The sequence below is a fragment of the Cygnus atratus genome, chromosome 7 (assembly GCF_013377495.2).
Source record: "Cygnus atratus isolate AKBS03 ecotype Queensland, Australia chromosome 7, CAtr_DNAZoo_HiC_assembly, whole genome shotgun sequence".
Classification (NCBI taxonomy): domain Eukaryota; kingdom Metazoa; phylum Chordata; class Aves; order Anseriformes; family Anatidae; genus Cygnus; species Cygnus atratus.
Window position 1 is genome coordinate 22,015,728 of NC_066368.1, and position 14,585 is coordinate 22,030,312.

Genomic DNA, 14,585 nt, shown 5'->3' on the forward strand with positions numbered 1-14,585 from the left:
GTATCTTCTCTTTCTCCTTGCAAGTCTGGAGAGAATTCTGTAGTCACCTTTGTGTTTAGTTCGCTCTGCTTTATTGGTTTTAATTCAGTATGAAATGGTGGCTTATACTGCCCAAGAGAAAAGTACCATGTAAATGGGGTTTCCTGTGTGCAGGGAGTGCTACAATTGTAAAGAAACCAACTCCTTGGCCTCAGTAGGATGAATTGTTTTGATGTTTCAAGATGCTGGTCTCATTTTCATGTTTACAGCTGTGGGATTTCTGAACACAAAACTTTGTGGTGAACTGAGAATCTGAGCCCTTGTTAACACCCAGAAATCGGTGCAATAAATTTATGTAGGTTCAGGGCTGGCTCTGTGTTCATCTAATGCATTATACTAAAATCTAGCTTGGCAGCTACAAATGGATAGTCTCTAAAAACATTCCCTAGCTCCAGTGTGAAATGTGGTATTACTCACTGATGAACCCTACCATGAAATGTACCTTTCATCTGGCTTCAGAGCCAGCCACAGCTTGGAGCAGGGGTTGGACTGGCCAGCACCCCTTCCACCCCCTTCCCAAGCCCCTTACAGCCTGGGCCTCTCTGTGCATTTCAGCTAATGTTCGAAAGTACCTGTGGCAAGAAACCTGGACTGTGAATGGCCTTTAAATACCTGTGAACAAACATATGCAGCCAGTCGCTGTAAAAATGTTGCTGAGGTTTGTTTTGTTTTGTTTTTCTGCTGGGAGGGAAAGACCAGAAGTGTTCTGGCTACAAATGTGCCAGCTGTCGCAGTAGAGCTCATTGCTCTCTCCTTCTCCTGCTCAGCCCCCAGCCTACTCTCTCTATTTGCAAAGAGAGGAAAAGGAGGAGGAGGTGTGCTAAACTGAGAACCAGTCAAGACAAACGCGCTAACATTTGGGTAGAAACATGTTTTATCTTGAGCTTTTGTATAAAATTCTGAATTCCCTGTGGAGAATTCCATGTTTCTGAGCTTCCCTTTAGGATGAAATCTTAGTGGATAGGATCAGCTTTGTACTCCTCACTGATCGTTTTTTTTGGCAGACCACTTCCAGTTGTGAGAACAGGGAATATTGGGGATTTAAAGAAATTCCATTTTTAATTTATCATTTGGCTTTAAAACCGAAATATTTAGCACTTCTGTTATCTTATACCAGCAGGAAGTAAATGTCTGTCAAGTCAATAAAGGTTTTAGCTAGTCAACCTAGAGGGTATCCATGTCTGATTCTTCTTGCTTTCTTATGAAAGAAATGAATTATCCTTCATCTTGTAGAGGCAATGCTTGTAAGGTTGAGGGTTTTTTAAGCTGTGGGTGAGGAAGGGCATTCACCAAAAGGTGATGTTCAAAAAGAACAAAACCCCCAAAAAACCCACAGCCAACAATTCAAACCAAACACCACCACCACCCCAAAAACCGAACAAATGATAAACAACGAAGCCAGGCAAAGCTTGAGGGAGATGGAGGCTCTAAGAGAGCTTTAAGCTGATAAATGATACCAAGCAGCCTGATGATACCTAGCAGCCTGATGAAACTTCTGACCGGTCTGTTAATGTTCCCAGTCTCTGACCCCTGTGCCACCTGGGGGAAGAAAAGATGTGTTGAGAAAGCAGAGTTTGAGCCAAACGGTTGTAAAGGTGAGCCACTGAGAAGCTGAATCTCAACTGCAAGGATGCGATACAGCTTGTTAGTTTTCTCCTGTCTCTTCCCGAGTCTTCTGCAGGCTGAACAGTCCCAGCTTTCTCAGCCTCTCCCCATAGCGGAGAGAGCCCAGTCCTTTGGTCATCGTTACGGCCACTTGCTGGGCATGCTCTGGTAATTCTATGCAGTCCGTCGACCCCAGCATGTATTGGTGCATGGAGTTACCCTTCCCCAGGTGAAAGACTTTTTCATTCATTTGAACTTCATTAGGTTCCTCCCTGCCCTTTGCTGCAGACTGTCAAGGTACATCCAAATGGCACTATGACCATCTGGTATATTGGCCACTCATCCCGGTTTTGTCATCTGTAAACTTGCTGGGGATAAAGTTTGCCCATCTTTCAGGTCATTGCTGAAGAGGTAAACAGTATTAGCTCTCGTATCAATCCCTGGGTAGACCACTAGTGACTGGCCTCCATCTGGTCTTTGTGCTTCTGATCATCACCCTCTGAGCGAGTTTTCAGTCTGCTTACCATTACTCAATACTTCATTATTTTGTCTGTGGATGTGGGTGCATACAGACTGGTCATATGGGCTTGTATATGTCCAGTTTAATTGTTCCCTAATCTGATCTTTGACCACCAGGGGTTTGTCTTCCTTGCACTGGACTTCCCCTGGGGTCTCTTGGGCATGAGATTCCTCAAGGTCGGTATTACCAGTCCCTCTTCACATTCTTTGCCAGGTTCAACTGCAGATGGTCTTTGGCTCACTTCACTCCAGTCATGCATGATTGGACAGTGTTCCCAGATTCCTCGTGTGTCACCTGCCCCTGCTGCCACATTTCATTTGCACTTGAGTTTGGTCAGGAGCTCCATGCTCCTCCATGCCACCTCTGCTTGATTTCCTGTGTGTTGGGATGGATCATTCTTCATCTTGGAGGAGGTAATTCCTTAATATCAACCAGCTCTTCTGGACCCTCTTCTCTCCAAGGTTGTACCCCCTGGGATACTTTGAAGCAGATCCCTGAAGATGCCAAAGTCTGTTCTCCTGAAAGCAAGCATGAGGTCCCACAGAGCACCTCTCCTTGTTGGCTCCCTGATCTACCTGTGTTAGGAATTTGTCACCAGTGCACACAGAAACCTCCTCAATTGCTTGTGCCCTGCTGTGTTGTTCCTCCAGCAGATACTGTGCTGGTGAAAGTCCCCTCAAGAGCTTCTGTCTTGCTCTTCCTAAACAACCTCTATGCATCCAGATGTTCATCCAGTCATGGTAACTACCCCACCATGTCTCCATGGTCTCAGAGATCGGATTTATGGAAGTGCTGGCTGACCTCCCTGTGCTGTCTGCAGTAGTGTCTGGGCGCTTCAGAGCAGTACCCAAGTGTGCGGAGCTTCCAGGAACGGTGTGAGAGCTCTCCCCGTAACGCCCTGCAGATGCTTCCTTATCTGCTCACACACCTTCAAGTGTCTCAGGTGAGGCTGGCTTTCCTGAAGTTTGATTTGGACATGCGAAAATGTTTGTAAACTACCAAGGTGGCAGTTTGTCCCAAGCAGAAATAGCACGTCTTCGCACAAAAGGCAGGAATATATGACAGTGCCCCCACTATTGGATGGATGCAATATTTATCTTGGAGCATTCAGCCTGGCTTGTGTCTAAGTCAGCACCGTGCATGTAGCTGTAGAAAAATAAGGGCTTTATTTCTGTCTTGTATTCTCCCCTCCTTACATCTTTCCTAACGTAACTGAACGTCTACATGAGGGCTGTATTTCTTCTCCTCTGGTGGGTATGTGCGCATGCATATATTTATATATGTGCCCTGTGACGTTGCAGAGTGTTTGCTTTGGAAGAAACCTCTGCATCTGAGCCAAACCAAAACCAAACATGCAAGCTAAAGTGTTCCTTTTTCTCCTCTTAACAAGAAGGGAGGACCTGATGAGTGGCAAATTATCACCACCTTGGAAGGACAGTAAGCTTGTGAAGGTTTTGCAGTTTAGCTAAACTGGTAACAAACGCCCTACAGAACTGTTAACTTCAATCTTTTTATTTATTTATTTATTTATTTGAGGGGGGGAGGTTATCATTAAACATGATCACACTGTTTTAGAAAGGATCTGTGCTTTAAAGTTGATTAAAGCCTTTTGGTTTGGGGACGGGGATTCTTTGATAATCCAGCAAAACTTTCTCATCTCACATTTGGATGTAAAGTCGTCATTGCTCAGGGATTGCCTGTCCCCTCTCCCGTATATGTGAGGGCTGCAGCAGCAAACTTAAACTTGCTGTAATTTGTATGGGGGGCAAGGGGGAGGCAGGGAGGCTTTTTGTTTTCCCCCTCCAAAAACCGTTATTGTACCAGGGAAGTGATTTCATTACAGTAAAACTGAATTTTAACTCCTTGTTGGTATTCTAAACAATGCAGAACTTCCTAAGACTGTTCCATTTTTATGAAAACTATAAAAATATAGATTGAGTAGTCTCTACTTGCGCTCCTAAGATAGTTTGCGAAATCCCACAGCTTGCTTTTGGTTTAGGTATGCGTTTACTGGTGTTTTAAATGGCATTTGCTACCTTTTGCTGCTTGTGAGCTGTAGAAGACAGAGTAACAGGGTGTGGAGCTGGGTGTGTCTAAGCATCGCAGTTTTGCGGAAAAGCAGACCACGTAGCAACTGTACTACTGCTACATAAATAAACAGGGCAAGAAAGCAAGTCCACCTCTTCAGAAAGCTCAGATATGTACCTTTACCCTTCTGTATTAGATATTTTCAGCTCATTATAGAATTACTTTTTGTGAGCTATAGTTGTAGGGGTGAAACCTTTGACTGTGATTTTTATGAAACACAGTGTTTAACTGTCAGTAGAAGGTCTGCAGAAATACTGTTTTGGATTAGGCCTCTCTAGTGTGGAAGGGGAAAAAATAATCTCTTTTTACTCTAGGAAATCACAGCATGCAGCTTGTTAATATTCAAGTAGCGTCATCCTTTGGGAGCAGTTAAGAACTTTAAAAATAAATGGGCATTTCCTGTGAATTGAGTTTCCAAGAGCACGGGAAGGGTGGTGGGGTCCAGTTTGTTTACATCTACCTCACCCAGTTGGGCAGGATCAGCTTGATCCAGTTATCCAGTCTTTCTGGATTTCACTGGGGAATACTTGAGAGGCCACAGGGTGTCAAGAAGAATGATTCTCCTCGTTTCCATTTTGATCATACAGGGACTTGCAGGATTAATAGTGAGTTCAGAATGGCATGATGGTTTGTTGTGTGGCATAGAAAAGATCTGGTAAATGTTTGAAAAATGTGAGTGTAGTCTTTCCGTTCTGATTGGTGTCAAAAAAAAAGAAAAAAAAGCACAAATGCCATCCAGAATGTATTTCATGCATGCAAGGGGAAAGGTATTTGACCATGGCTTGATTTAGCAATAGCTGCTCTGTGTATATAGCTTAGTATATTTATGGGTTTTGGGTGTTTTTTAAGATTGAGAAAATGCTAGTAGTTTGTCAAGTAAGGCTATATACAGGCTGTAGAGCTATTCTTGGCCATTATAGCTAACCATGCTAATAGAAAGTGAGATGAAACGAAATCTGCTACTTGCAAATCAAACCTATGCACATTAATCATGCTCAAGTACCTAGCTCCCTGAGATTTAGAAATCGATGCTGCACTTAAGCAGAACTCAAAATGAGCCAAAAAAAAAATACAGGCTCCTCTTTCTGCATGCTGTGCACAATCTCCTTTGTGTTCAAAGCTGCTGAGACTTGGCTTTGGTGGAAGCAGGATGAAGTTCCTTCAGGGCCCTGTTCAGGTTAGCACTCAGCATTGCAGTCAGAGAAATTCTGGTGCTTGTAGCAAAGCAGATAAGAATTATCATGAATCAAGATCCTGGGAAGTACTGACCTGGGAGGCAGGGGGTGTATCAGTGAAGCAGAATTTCAGTGGTCTTGGTGGAAGAACCACATAGCAATGTTTCTGCAGAACTGATGCTTGTACTTCTTATGCAAGGAAATTGGACAAGAGCAAATGGCTTCCCAGTCTGTAAATGCATTCACCAGAGGGAAAACCTCATGCATAAAATAAAGGTCCAATCTGGGACCTCAGAAGAGGTTATTGTGAATGCTTCTGAACAGGAACGACCACAGGTGGCAAGGCTAGTTAGTTTAGGAATCAGTGTGGTATTAATTAGTCTCTTTGCAGTAGTTTTAACCAGCTTTAAGCAGCTCGATTGAAATAGTGTGGCTGGTGTTTCATGATTTTTGATGTAATAGAATCTCTAATATTTTCCATGTTTGTACCTTGCCATGTTTTGTACCCCGTGATTGTACCCTTTGCTTCTGCAGCACAGGTAATGCTTCCTGCAGGAAGTACCCTACGCTTTCCTTGTAGGACAGCGAAGTTTCCAGTGTCAGGAGCACAAAGTTCGTGCTAAGCAGCAAGTCTTTGTCCTTTTGTGTTTCTCGTATGCATCACAGCAGTCAAGGCTATAAAAGCAAGATATAGCAGGCCAGCGTGCAAAAATAGGAACTCGGAACACCTTTATCTCACTTTGGCCATTGGCAGAGGTGTAAGTACAGCTGGGTTTTGAGTTAAGCCAGAAACAGTTTGTGTCGTGCCTGTGGCAGCATTGCTGTGTTAGCCCTTTCTGGGGAGGAGCATAAAGGGACAGAAACACACCTCTCTAATAAGCTCTTCCAACTTTCTGCGATTAATGACTCAGGCTTGCTGGGCATTGTATTTTTGTCTTTATTGATCTGCATTCATCTGATCATCCTTCGAACCCAGGTAAGCTTTTGGCACTTGCAGCGTGCTGGGGGGAAGCTGTGTGAAGAGGCCATGCCTAGGGAGATGCCATCACACAGCTTGCCCGTCTGTGAAGCTCTGCTAATGCCTGCTGCACGACACAGAATATTGGGCATGTAACAATGTGCCGCGTTACAGCTCCTTGTTGTTTCTGTTGTGTTATTCCCTTTACGTTTGGGATGGAGGAAGTGGATAACTGAAGTCCTGCTTTGCAGTATTAATCCACCTCATGCTTATTAATAAGTCATTGGATAGGTGGGTATGTCTGAGTCAGTGCAGTTTAACCTGTGAATGTTTACTTTTGGCTACGCTGGAGGCATCTGGCTGTGTCATCTTCAGAGTCTTTGAGTGGGGTATGTGGCCTTCACGTTCTGCTGCTCGGGCATGAGAGAGAAGATGCTTGTTGCGTAAACAGCAGGTGCAGGTTATGTGTTTGGGAGAGTTCAACCACCCCAGTGATGTGCCTCAAAAATACATTGCAGGGCAAGGAGTTGGATTTCTCTCTGGTTTGTGTTCAGAGCGGCTCTTACGGTATGCAAACAATACTCAGGATGTGAGACTGAGCTGGTTTATCTTTGACAGGAAAAAAAGCCCTTTCCACACCCAGAAGCCCTGTCATTGACCTCTGGCACAAAATGCAGTCACACATTAACTCTTGCCTTTTTTGTTTTGTTTTGTTTTAAGATGCAAATTTCATTGGCACTGGAAAGTCCATTTGGGTTTTCTAGGTTAATAAGAAACTCCTCTCAATGGCAAGAGATAGCATCTGCAGAGCATGAAGTTGGTATTTGCAGAAAGGTGCAGTTCTGCTGCTGAAGAATAGAAGAAATGGGAAGAAATGAAATATTCGTCTCTCACTTCTCTGCTCCTTCTTTGCATGGAGATCAGCATTAGTACTGTTTCAAATCTTACCACTTTAAAAAAGGGATTGCTGGGCAGGCTGACAATCTGGCGGTTCTGTGCATTAATGAAATGTCCTTTCAGTATGAACTCCTTTATTTTCTGAAAGGAAAATCATTTGCCTCGCGATGCTCTGCATAAGCCCAAGTATGGACACGTTGGCTCTGTTTATGCATAATAAATTAGTGACTTGCTATATTCAGCCAGCCTTGCTTCAGATCAGTGGGGGTGTTTTTCTGAAAGGTTCTTTATTGCTCCCTTGGATGGGAGCAGCAGCTGACATCCATTGTTACATGCCATGTTTCTAAGCAGGCAAGCAGTATATACTTGCTCTGTCCAAAGCTTTGAAGAAGTCAGAGCACCTGCTATCTGTCAGACTACTGGTGTACAAAACCAGCACAGTTGTAGCAAGATGTGGGGTAAATAACAAAAGAATGAACGCTTTGTGGAAAGATCTGTGTCCTGTAACAGTATTTGGTGAGGAAATGCTCTTTTGGTTTAGGCACACAAAATTTGGCGTGCCTAAAAACATAGGCCCTTGGGTTGAAATTTTGGTTTTAGAAGAGCTACAACCAACTTAATGTTCTTAGGTGATGACTTCCTTAGCCAAAGGATTTGGACACACCTGGATAGTGATACTTCTCAGAAGAAAAGAGTAAGTGGATAGGGAAAAGGAGTGGCGCTGTATAGGCTGGGAGCACTGCAGCCGGATGTGGGACAGAGCCACGTGTGGAAAACTGCCTGCCATGTGAAAAATGCCCTGCTGGTTGCAGTGGGGAGTTTGAAAAGAGCAGCTTGTCCTGTGTCACTTTACTGGAAGTTTCAGTTTACTGAAACTTGTGTTGAAAGTTACAACACAACAGTGTTGGTATTGAACGCTTGCGTTGAGCCAGGTGCCTCTTCGTGCATCTCTGATGTGAAAGCGAATAGCAGGAGCACACCTTGGCTTGCTTGGCTCGCCTTCCGAAGCAGAACTGGGAGTTGCACTCCACCTCACCATTCCAGTGCCTAATGGCAGAGCCACCTCAGAAAATGAAGGTGTTTCACTGGCGGTCTAACATGTGACTGTGGCATTTCACATGGGACGAGCATGTCCACAAAGATGCTTCCAGTTAGATGAGGCTCGAGTGAGATCCATGCTGTTTGCACAGCTGGGCCAACGTGCTCGCTCTATCTGCAGTGAAAGGTCTCATCTCCTGGAGGACCTCCTCCGGGATCATGCAGATCCTGTTGGTGTTTCTGCAAACCTTTTTACAGCTGGCTGGCACAGGGAGCACACAGGGTGCTGGGGCAATTGTGATCTCTCGGAGCTGTCGCAATTCGTTGGAGTCCCATGACTCTGTGCAGGGTTGGATGCGGGGGGGTGAGCTGGGAGCTGCCCGGAACAGATCAGCCAGCCACAGCATCAGGAGGTTGCAAAACTGGCGTAGGGTCAAAGTACAGTCACGTGTTAAAATACAAAAGCGTGACATATTTCCTAATTCACTTCTGAAAGAGGAGCAGCAGGGGAAGCTTTCAGCTGAGTTTTCAGATGACTCTGGTTTGCTGGCAGGCTGTGTGTAATCATCGTTTTTGCTAGTGATTTAAAATAAACCTTTGCTCTTGCACACGTGTTCAGGGAAGCTGAAATTAGCTCCTTTGTTGGAGGAAAGATTTCTTGTTTGGGTATCATGGTTTGGCCTAAAAGCAGGTTGAGGTTTTTTTTGTTTAAAAAAAAAAAAAAAAAAGAAACAGAAACATGTTTTCCTCCGGACATTGCTCTGTGAGTCACACGAATGACACAGTGTTCCTCTCTGGAAACTCAATTGCTGGAGCTGATGAGGTTTTCACAGAATTCCAGAAACACCCTTTGTGTCTGATACACCTAAATGCTTAACCCAGTATTTCTGGAAGTTAGTTTAAAAAGTTGACTTAAAATTCTATTAAGCATTTATTAATGCTTCTAGTGTATATCAGAACCCCATTAAGGTAAATTTAATGAGATTTCTTCAGTTTCAAAAGCAAATGTCCACCCAGCTGCCTTGCACACAGAAGATGTAATGGCTGTTAATGCTTTAATACAGAGGAAGTAGTCTTGGGTTTTCCTCTATACCATCTTTACTACTGAGTTGAGATTTTTTTTGGTCTGCTACACTTTTTTTTTTTTTTTTTTTTTTGCTACAGGTCTGTTTAAGATCACATTATATCAAACAAATATACACATCCACTGGTTGAAAGCCCTCAGAAGGGTGAATAAGTGATGGCCAGAACAGATTTCTTCTAGAGATGAGGATTTGACATTATTAATAAAAAGTGCTTCATTTCTGGGTCATAAAACAAATGCGCTGAAAGATCATCTGTCAAAGCTGTTAAAAACTTACCGACATCCTCAACTTCATATTTTCTTTACAAAGGCATTTCAGTGTAGGAAAAGTGGTTTAAAAAACAGCTTGGAGCTAGAAGAAGTAATAAGGTTGAGGACACAAGATCTGTTGCATTCACAGCAATTCTGGAGAGATCTGTGTTACAGATTGCACAGTAAGTTTACTATAAACTAGGTCACTTGATTTGAAGGTGAAAGTGTTGAAGCAGAGTAATAAGCACCAATTTTAAAGTGGCGTAGGTTGTTCAGCATATCGTGATACTAAATGCTAAGTGAAGGGGGGGATTCAGTTCTCATAGCAAACAGGAATTCAGTGCAGTAGTGGATACTTCCTTTCAAATAAGCATGTAGTCACACAGTAGTTAAAAGCGAAAAGCTTTGCCTTAAAGTGAATGGGCTATATATTCCAAATCATTTAAAAGTGCATCCTCGAGTTATTGTTGAATGCACTGTTTTAAAGTGTTTTGAAGCAAACAGCTGTTTTTTTTTTTAAATGGTCATATGGCATGTTTTTGCTGATATGTTGCATCAGTGACCAGAATCAGATTACTTGAGGGGGAAAAAAAAAATGCTTAAAAGGTTTTTGGGATACTTTCTCTGTGGAGTATGTGTGGTGAATGTAGGGATTCATATTGTTCAAGTGTAGTGATCTGAATGTGACCTTTGGTAGGTGCTGATCCTAGAAATAAGGGATCAGTCTTTGAACTCACACCAGCTTTTGCATTGCACTGATATCAGTCATAGATAGCCAGCAAGAAATGTGCCATCATGCTAGGCCATGTAAAAGGCTTCCTGAAAAGGCAAGAGTGTAGCTCCTTCATTAAAGCTCTGCTTTGGAAGGAGTGCTGCTTAGCAATTTAAGGGGAGAGGAATGCTTTGCTTTAAAAACTGTTGCCTATTCTATGACTTACTTTCCTTCAGAGACATGAGAAGGTAAAACTACTTCATTTTTTTCAGTTGCTTTTAGGTTTTGTTTTTGTTTCTCTTCTTATGTCTGAGTTAGGCTACTCAGTCTTCCTTTCCTCTTTTTGCACAAAAGCATTATTACAGCTCTCTGCTTTCTGTTCCCTTCAGCTCAGTTGGAGGTAGTTCCATGATGATGAATGTCACACCTCTGTAAACTTGCAGGTTTCTTGTATTTCAAGTTGTGTGGTGGTCATCAGAATGCTCATCCCACATCACTGTTTTCCTTCATTTGTCTTGTGGTGCTTGGGACTCGGTCTAAGTCAGCTCAGTGGTGTGAATGGGTAGGTTTTTTCACTTGCACTAGGCTTCCCACCTTTGGTGCTGGATTTCATCTATTAGTGTGTATTTTCTTTACCGATGGGCAAGGAAGAAGGTGACTCAATATAATCTTACTCTGACTTTTTGCTTTTAAGACTTGGGCAGATTTAAGCTCTCGGGCCAAGGAAGGGCTTTCCTCATCAAAGCTTCTGAAAGGATGCTCTCTAGCCAGTGCACGTACTGCTTGAATTATGAAGAAACATCAGTGCTGAAGCTTGGTAGTAATTATTTCTTTGAAGTGCCAGCAATCAACCTCAAATCAAGTGTTCTGTAACACACGTTGTGTGCTGATTAGGAAAGAAGCAAGTAGCCCCATACTCTGTGGCTGTCTGTCTTCAGGCATTTTTATAGTGATCATCACCCTCATATTGAAGCACAGTGTGGAAAGGTAGAGGTGAAGCAGAGCAACAGTTGCTTTTAACTGAAAGCATTATTCACAGATGTTTAGTCCTATAGAAGGAAAATGGTGTAACCACTTCAGGCTGTCCTCTGTTTTTAGTCCTTTGCCTAAACATGTCCTGGCCAAAGTGTATAGGAGAGGGGAAAAGGAAAAAAAAAAACCACCACCAACAACAAACACACTCCCCCACCCCCCTTTGCAAATACTTGGAAAAGTTCATTAAGTATATTTCTTTTTATTTGTTTAGGGCTGCACATGGTATTAAGCTGTATCTGCCTGGACACATGTAATATTTAAATGTGTAACAATTAAACATGTTTAAAAGGTGTTCCCAAAGCTCACTTTTAATTACTTTTAATACTCGTCAAACTGTCCTCTTTTCCCTCTGGCCCTACCTCATTCATGGGAAAACAGGGCTGGCTTTGCTATGTGCCTCCAGGTCTCTGAACCCGTACAACCGTGGGCTGCCAGGAAAATAAACATGCACAGATAGGATCTACAGGAGTAATAAAGAGCATTTTTGTCAAATATGAGCACATTTATTGTCAGAAGTGACTTATTAAGTTGGCCTCTGTCCCATTAGGTGTGTATTGGCCCAACGTAGACACGGGTGTCACTTAGACAACATGGCCTGTACTGTGTCTTCTAATTAGTCCTTGGATTCATCTCGTGTATGCTCAACGGGAGAAATTTACAGAATTGGTGCTGATAGGATTACATCTAAGAAGTCTGTAGGTAATTCTACTCAGAATCCCTCCATGGAAGTGGGATGAGTTTGGGCAGATGGATCTGTGGGGTGTTTTGGTGCTAAATTACTAAAGGACTGCTGGAAACAAGGCATCCTGATGCCTTTTTGAAAATATAAGTCGATGTTCAGAGTCCTTCACCAAAACCTTCTCCCCGTCCCTCTCCTCGCTGGAGTTTGAAGATTAGTGACAAACCCGTGGACTTCTTTGGGCTTTATAGGAGCTGATTGTGAAGGCGTTGTAGCATTTGTTAGGGAAAAGGATTGATGGGCTGTGGGTTTCTGGTTGCTTTGCTTTAACAAAGTAGTAGGAGCTTTTTTTTTTTTTTTTTTAAGGGTAGGGCTTAACATCTGGTATTTATATATTGGAAAATGAATCCTTCCTCCCAGCGCTGACTCCTTTGAGTTGGCAGAGTGCTTTCTTCTCGGGGCTTTTTGAAAGCGACTTCGAGGCGACGCTTTGCGGGGCTCCCCGAGGACCCGGAGGCCGGGCAGCCCGGCCGCGTGAGGTGCTCCCGCTGCCGGTGAGCCGCGCGGGAAGCGGCGGCGAGCGACCCGCGTCTCCCCGGAGACTCGAGCGGCCGGGCCGGGCTCCTAACGGTCTCCCGGCCCTCCTCCTCCGCTGACGCGGGAGGCGAGGCACGGCAGGGCGGCCGCGGCCTCCCACGCACCTCCCCACGCGTGGCTTTCCGGCTTCCCCGGGCCGGGCGCTGTCGCGGGGTGCCGGCAGCGTGGAGGAAGTCAGGAGGCGACGCGGGACGTCGGAGGAGGCTCGGCGGCTCCTCGGTCTCGCCGAGGCGGCGGGGGATCGCCACACGCTTCTCCGGCCGTTTCTCCGCCTGCTTGCCCGCTGGGCTGAGCGGGGCGCGGAGCCGCTCGGGTACAGTGAGACTCAAACTACGGCTTTCTGTTTCCTTGCTCCGGGGGATTTCTGTCACTCGCGGCTGGTCTTGTGCTACCTGCCAGCCAGCGGGGCTGCCCGCCCCTGCCGAGGCGTCACGGGGCGGCGAGCACTCCTGTCAGGGAGCCCGGCAGCTCGGCCTTGCTGGCACCTCTCCCTGCCCCCGACCCCTCGTCGATCGCTGCCACGTACCCTGGCCAGCGTCTCGTATGACAAAATAAGAGCAGGAATGTACCGTAGGCTCTTCACAGGATTTTTTAGCAGCTGGGTGTAACAAGAGGCAAGGCCTGCCGCCCCCAGGCTTGAATGTTTGGGCTGTAAAGGAGGGTGGCCCTGGGCGTGGGGGGGACACGGTGAGTCCTGGCAAACCACAGACGTTCTCCTGGAGAGCTGGAAGAGGAATATAACTTTATCCGTAAGCTGCGTCTTAAATGGATACCGAGTCTTTCTGCGGTGGATGATCCTATTTATGTTTCTGACATAGCCGCCCCTTCTCATCTTAAACCTCGGTCAGAGAGCTTTAATCTGTAAGCTTTCTAATAGATTTATAGTGATGAATTGAACGTTTTTTTTTAAAACTTGGCTTTTGAGAAAGAAACTAAAACACTGTGCCTGGAGTGGTTCATCTGTGTGTGTATAAACATATGTTTACACACTGAACAGATACTCCAGGCACTGATTTTTTTGGTGTGCATATATATATATACACACACAGACATATATACTGTACCTTTAAACTAGGATGGGATAAGCAAGCTTTGAGGCATTCTTTTCTGTTAAAAACCTCAAGTGATACTGTGCCTACCTCATTCGTGAGGTTGATTTGGTTAGGCAGACGATGACAAAACATGTTCTTATCAAACACCAGTTTACAGCACTATTGAGTAAATCATTAACAAAAGGTCCCAGTACTTGTAAACGCTGCTAAAGAGGTTTCTCATCCCTAAAATTCCCTTTTCCAGGAGGTAAGTGAAGTTATTTGCAGTTCTTTATTTAGCTTGTGGGTTGCTTGCTGGCATGTTTTTTGTACTGGTTATAGTGCACTGGAGTTAAGTATGGGAGAGAACCTTCTCCCCTCTACACGCAGAATACAGCCCTTGTCTGTGGGAGCATCTCAAACTGATACGAGGAGAGGGAGACAGAGGGAGGGGACAACACACCACAGCATGCCAGGCTTCTCAGTCAGATTAGTTCATCCATTGCTGTTGTGCTGTGAGAGCCATAGGTGGGCAATGTTTTTATGTCACATGAGCAACAAATTAGCGCTCTATAGGTTTGGGTGTAGAGGGAAATCAGTGTTTCACTCCCTGTTTGTTGAAATAGCTTGAGGCCACGAAGAGTTTTGCAGCAAACGGTATCAAAGATGCGTGGTTATCCACAAATGGCTAAGTGCTCTGTGCCTGTTGCTGTTGTGGATAGTGGGGAACAGGTTCTCAAACCTACTGGTCTGGAAGTGGGCTGCTGTGCTCGTGGCAGGGTTTCTCTCGTCTGGCAAGAGCAGCTGCATGGTAGCTGATGAATCCCATCAGCTTCTGCCACAGCGGCATTACTCAGCTGCCCATAAGTACTGTA

At 44.6% G+C, this 14,585-nt stretch overlaps 1 protein-coding gene across 19 annotated transcripts in view; it reads left to right on the top strand.

Moving 5' to 3' along the window:
* The window catches only part of SGMS1 (sphingomyelin synthase 1), an 87,342-nt gene that overhangs the window by 42,628 nt on the left and 30,129 nt on the right, over positions 1-14,585 (top strand). Inside the window, exon 1 of one of the 19 annotated variants that reach the window (XM_035565341.2) lies at positions 12,149-12,992. The exons of 15 other annotated variants lie outside the window; for them this stretch is intronic. The gene's annotated coding sequence lies outside the window, so the exon portion shown is untranslated. Of the gene's footprint in view, positions 1-12,148; positions 12,993-13,265; positions 13,541-14,585 lie in introns of those variants that run through there. 3 more of the 19 variants (XM_035565743.2, XM_035566366.2, XM_035565997.2) reach the window with 3 other exon arrangements.